At 44.4% G+C, this 6,117-nt stretch overlaps 1 non-coding gene across 1 annotated transcript; it reads right to left on the bottom strand.

Annotated features, from left to right (window-relative positions):
- Positions 1-2,500: 2,500 nt before the first annotated feature.
- On the bottom strand, positions 2,501-2,605 carry LOC139030069 (U6 spliceosomal RNA). The gene has a single exon (XR_011482388.1). It is a non-coding gene; the product is annotated as a U6 spliceosomal RNA (small nuclear RNA).
- Between the last annotated feature and the right edge of the window lie 3,512 nt (positions 2,606-6,117).

The following is a 6,117-nucleotide window of genomic DNA, read 5'->3' as shown; positions in this document are numbered from 1 at the left end:
CATCTGTTGAGATGATCATATGACTTTTCTCCATTATTCTGTTAATGTGATGGATTACCTTGATTGACTTTAAACGTTGAATGAAATGTGAATGCCCAGGATAAAGATCACTTTGTCTTTACGTGCTGCTTCTTTTATGTGTTGCTGGATTTGATTTGCTAATGTGTTGATTTTTGTGGGTAAATGTTTATGAATGGCATCAGTCCACAGTTTTCTGGTAATGTTTTTTCCTAAAAATATATGAGGAAATACTTGCCTCAAGAGATGAGTTGGGAAGGCTCATTTGTTCTCCATTTTCTTAAAGCATTTATATAGGATTGTTATTATTTTTTCTTTATATATATTAAAAAATTCCCCTCTTTAACTTTGTGGGCCTGAACTTTCTATGTGCGATGGTTTTATTAAAGTTTATCTTTCTTAACAGATATATGGCTATTCAGATACTGTCTTTTGCATTGAGTCACTTTATGTAATTTTTGTCTTCAAGAAAAGTGGCCAATTCATTAAGCCAATCAATTAGATGGCAGAATTTGTTGCTAGTGCTTTCTTATTTTTATGTATGTGGATCTATAAAGGCATCTATTCTTTTATTTATTATGGTAATTTGTGTCTTATTGCTCTTTAAATAAGTGATACACATTTATCAAATTTTTGAATTTTCAAAGATCCTTGTTTTAATGGTCATTGATATTCTTTTCTCTCTTTTTTTGGCTATACTGGGTCTTCATCACCATATGTGGGCTTTATCTACTTACAGTGATTAGGGACTATCTACTTGCAGAGGGTGAACTCAAGGATGTGCAGTGTTCAGTTGTTGCAGTATGTGGGACTTAGGGCATGGAGGATTCAGTAGTTGCAGTTCCCAAGCTCTAAGAGTGGGAGCTTAGTAGTTCTGGTGCACATGCTTAGTTGTCTTGCATCAAGTGGGTCTTCCCAGACCAGGGATCAAACCCAAGTCCCCTGAATTGGTAGGCCAACTCCCAACCAACAGAACCACCAGGAAAGTCTGATATTCTTAATTATTTCTTTGTTTTCTAATTTGAGATCGTCAAACTTTCTTTTTGTACTGAATTTGTTAGTATATATAGTACAGTGTTTAGTACAAACAGCAATTCAAACATCATTACCTTGTTTCTCATTTTAAATGGATTGCTCATATCATTTTGCAATCAAATATGTTTGCTGAGTTTTTTTAATAAATGCACTTTATCATGATTATGAAGAACTCTTTATTCTAATTTTTGAAGTTTTTTCTAAGTCACAAATAACTGCTTAGTATTATAATACTGTTTAGTTCCTTTATCAGTTAAGAGATCAGTCAATTTTTCTACTTCCTCATTCTGTGTATGTTTCTGAACTAGGTATGAGTCTGTTTGCCCAAGCACAGTAAAGCCAAACTATTGACATCAGGTTGTGGTGAAGGAAAGTGCAGTGTTTATTATAGGGCACCAATAAAGGAGTCCTGGAGAAGGGGATGGCAACCCACTCCAATGTTCTTGCCTGGAGAATCCCATGGAGAGGGAAGACGGGCAGGCTACAGTCCATGGGGTCGCAAAGAGTCGGACAGGACTGAGCGACTAATGCAACGCCAGGCAATAAAGGAGTCAAGGTAGCTAATACTTCAGAGGCCCGAACTCCTCACAGGGTTTCTGGGAAAGGTTTTTAAAGACAGGTTGAGGGAGGAGGGATTTTAGGATATGTGATCAGCTGGTGGACATTCTGTGATTGGTTGGTGCTGAGGTAATCAGGAGTCAACATCAACCGTCTGGTTCCAGAAGGACTGGGGTCTACATTCTTGTGGGAAACATACAGTTAACTTCTTCCACCTGATGGGGGTTTCAGTATCTGCAAAACAGCTCCAAGGACATGGCTCGGAATACTATGTATAACCCTTGAGGAGTTACAGAAGGTCTTTGACTTTACCTAATTGCTGAATGGCTAGTGTTATTATATTGTCTTGCTTGACTTTTTTCTTTTTCTCTGCATTTTCTCACATCTCTGATTATAAATATACTCTTGGAACTTGAGAAAAGCCTAGGAAACAGGTTTTTCTACAGACAAGAGGCATGTGGAGGACATGGTAGGGAGTGGTCTGTTCTGAGAAGACCTCTTAGGGTTCTGCTTGGTTGTATTTATGCAGTTTATTATATATATTTGTAATACTAGGCTATGTTTGCATTAGAATAAAATAAACTTAAATACATATATAGTTTTACACTTCATTAGTTATATATATGTGTGTGTGTATACATATATATACATATACATATATACATATACATATATACAATTGCATCTGGAGAAGGGCATGGCAATCCACTCCAGTATTCTTGCCTACACACACACACACACACACACACACACACACACATATATATTTCCTACCTCTTGAACTTCCCGCCACCATCACCAATTCCACCTCTCTAGGTCATCAGAGAGTGCCAGGCTGGGCTCCCTGTGCTATACAGTAGCTTCCTGCTAGATGTCTATTTTATGCATAAAAAATATGGAATGCTTCACAAATTTGTTTGTCATCCTTGTTCAAGGGCCATGCTAAGTTTCTCTGTGTTGTTGCAGTTTTAGTATATGTGTGGCTGAAGCAAGCACTCTCTCTCTCTCTCCTTTTAAAATATCTATTTAGTTATTTATTTTCAGCTCTGTTTGGTCTTAGTTGTGGCAGTTTATGGGAACTTTCATTGCAGTGTGCAGGCTTCACTCTAGTTGTGGCACACAGGTTTTAAGTGCCCCACAGCATGTGGCATCCCACAACCAGGGATCAAACCAGCATCCCCTGCATTGGAAGTGGATTCTTAACCACTGGGAAACCTCCTGGTTTTCCAGGTCTCTCTTACTTAGGGGATTCCTTAGTACTCTTATCCCTTGCTCTTTATTTTTTCTCACAGATCATTAGTCCAAATGGTTTAGGTATCTCTCTGATTTATTTTATTCCTTCTTCTGAAAGAGTGTAGAATAAGCTTACCCCTCATGAATTGAGTGTAGAAGATGCTCCTGAGTCTGGGCCAGCCCTGTGTGTCTGCTCAGAGCTGCCTTTGTTGTAGAAGCAGTGATGATGTGAATCTGGGCTGGTCCTGCTATCATCAGCAGAGCCTGTTCACCTGACTATGCTCTGTTGCCCATGCCAATTTCTGTGTCCTTGGTGCCCACATGCATGAAGCTGCATACAGCCCTACAAACTTTGCAAGAGGGACCTATTTATCTAGCAAAGTAGTCAGTTAGCAGTTACCTCAGTAATCTAGGAATGGACAAGATGAATCCATCCATATATTTTCTACAGTGTCCTCTGAATGGAAGATGTGTTTCTGTCAATTCTTTCCCATGCTGAGCACCCCTCAGGATCTACTGAGCTCTGTGGCTTTCAGTGGAGTCCCCCTTGGGGCACATAAGAGAGCATCTGTCCTTCCACGTGCACAACTTCAGATGACTGGGTTTGATGCCCTGGCTGAGTATCCTATGTTCTGAGTCCATGAGTATTGCCAGTCTAAGGATGAGGGGAGATACATTACACCACTGGAACTGTAGTCAATGTAGTAGGATATTTTTTGAAAGGAAATCGGAAAGAAACTTCCAGGTATGATGGTGACACAGAAGCAGTGGGTGTATTTATGCCAGTCTTCATTGGAATCATGAAGGCAAGCCCTGTCCTCAACTATTGCCTGATTCTGGACTTTTCCTTTGTGGGGGCTTGTCTCAGTCCTGTTGCCTCTGTCTTGGCACTCAGAGCTTGCTCCCATCTCTCTCTCTCTCTCTGACTTTCTGGCTACCACGTCTTGATCAATGGGGCAATATGTCCTTCTGCCTGGAATCCCCAATCGATTCCTATGGGCTGGGTAGGAGGTGCACCCCCAAAACACCATTTCAGGGAAGTTTGAGAATATCTCAGTGCAAGGTCCTTAGATAAATACATGGCTAGAGAGCATCTCCCTCCATCATTGGGGTTCCTGTTCTCTGTGTAGGGTGATGATGCCTCTGAAGCTTCAACTATGGTATCCCTCTCCCTTCCTCCTGCTGCCTTCACTGAGCATCTTCCATTTGAATTCTTCTCCTTCATAAACAGGCAGATGGACATAGGACACCATGAGACTTTGTGTTCCCAACAAAGGAGACCCAGACAGGGACTTGGGGGTACATACGTAATTAGAAAGGTGATGTCAGGTGCTGAAGTGAGGAACTAAGGACAGTGAACACCCAAGTGAGAAAGGCCACAGGGGTGGGCAGGTGGGGCTCAAGGCCCCTGGAGGCCTTTAAGAGAGACTGTAGAGCTCATCTCTGAGGAGACACACCAGCAGTCAAGGAGACTGGGGTCTGTAGTGTCTGAGGGTTGCCCTGTGGGCATGAACTCCCAGCACTTTCTACTGAGCTTTGTTCAGCAAACTCCCAAGTGCTGGAGAAATCCACCAAGCTGGAAGGGCAGATGCTGGTGTTTGAGGAGGGGAGTGTCAGCAGTGGGGGACTATCCCACAGCTGCATGTGAACTCAGGTTGGCCTAGGTGGAGGCAAGGTGGGGCTTCTATATCTCCGAGGGAGATTCATGTGAGAATCAGAGATCAAATACCACAAGTTTTTGATAGTTACCTTTCCACCCATCTGAGGTTTTGAATGTCAGAAAAGGATTTGGGAGAAATCAGATGCTGCCTTTTCTACTAACCCCAGATTAGATAAGGGTGCTGTAGATTGGAGGAAGGCAGGGAGACGGGAGGACACAGTGGGCAATACAGAGGTGTCTCCCCAGCAGCCCCAGGGAGCTCTGTGCAGCTGAGCAAGAGCCAGGAGACAGACTCTGTCCCTCCCAGGAGGACCAGTTACCTCTCACTCATCTTTGCCACATCCTTGGATGGATCCCCATAACAACTGTACACTCACTGCAGAGCAGGGTGAGTCTATATTCAAGACATTGTAAGAAGCACCTAACTCATAGGGGTGGCAACTGTCCTTTCAGAAGGTCTGGAGCTTTTACATCTGTTAGGTGGGAGGCAGAGGTAGAATACACATCCTGGGTCAGATGAGAAGAGTCCCTGTGCCAGGACCTGTTCACACCAGCTCAGCTCCCACAGAGGCAGGTCTCCATCTTAGAAGCACCCTCAGCCAGAGCCTGGTGGGAGTGGAGTAGTGGGCAGAGACAAGGGCCCAGTGTCACTCTTGGCAAGGACACCTCCCCCACATCCCCCAGGGTCCCCTCCACAGGGAGAAGCAGCAGCTCTGGATCACCTTGGGGACCTGTCCTAAGCCCCCTCACCATGAGGACCTTAGAGAGTCACTGTCCTAGGCCCAGCCCTGTGGGGTAAGCCCAGCAGACTCTTTTCTGGAGGGGAGCTGTCAGCTGGGAAGAAGCTCTTAGAGAGGGAGTGGGGGTCAGGTGAAGAGGAATCAGACAGCGTAAGCATGGGGCCTGGTTCATGGACAGGCAGCAGAGACACAGGAGAAGCGAGAATCTCCAGGCCCCTAGACGTTCACTCTGAGAGTGAACTCACCCTGTATGTGGAAGCAGCTGAGTCCACAATGGGGTTTGGCATTAGGATCAACTGAGGCCCAAGGAGTGACAGAGTTCAGCACATAAAACTTGACCCTTTGTTCTTCCTCTCCTTCAGGCGCTTAGGACAGGGGCCCGTCTCACCCGTTATTTTATTTTGTTCTCTCCCCAGCCTTGAAGATTGGAGGTGGTTTGATTTTATAAATGGCAACAGCCCAAAGAAAGACTGTAATATGTGCACAGTGACAGGTGAGGTAGCCGAGCTTGTCTCCCCAGCATGGATGGGTGGGGGAAGCTATGTCTCTTCAGCAGATGCTTTACCCACTCTGAGCCTCAGATTCTCCCCTGTCAGATGAGGATGATTATTCCTACCTCTCAAGGTTGCTGGGAGGAATAAAATATGGTGGATGATGCATATGACCTGTGGGTGTTGATGACAGAAATGATCGACACTCTGGCTGATGTAATGATCATTACCCATGTCCTCACCTGTTGAATTTGTGGAGGAGCGTCTGACAGCACTGAAATCCAGCTGCAGTAGGAAGGCACACTGGTGGTCTCCAGTATGGCCATGTCCTCTCTCTCCTGCACCCACAAAGCCCCATCTCCAGTGAGTAAGCACTCTCCTG

The sequence above is a fragment of the Odocoileus virginianus genome, chromosome 20 (genome assembly GCF_023699985.2).
Source record: "Odocoileus virginianus isolate 20LAN1187 ecotype Illinois chromosome 20, Ovbor_1.2, whole genome shotgun sequence".
Lineage (NCBI taxonomy): Eukaryota > Metazoa > Chordata > Mammalia > Artiodactyla > Cervidae > Odocoileus > Odocoileus virginianus.
This window is presented reverse-complemented; position numbering and strand designations above follow the sequence as displayed.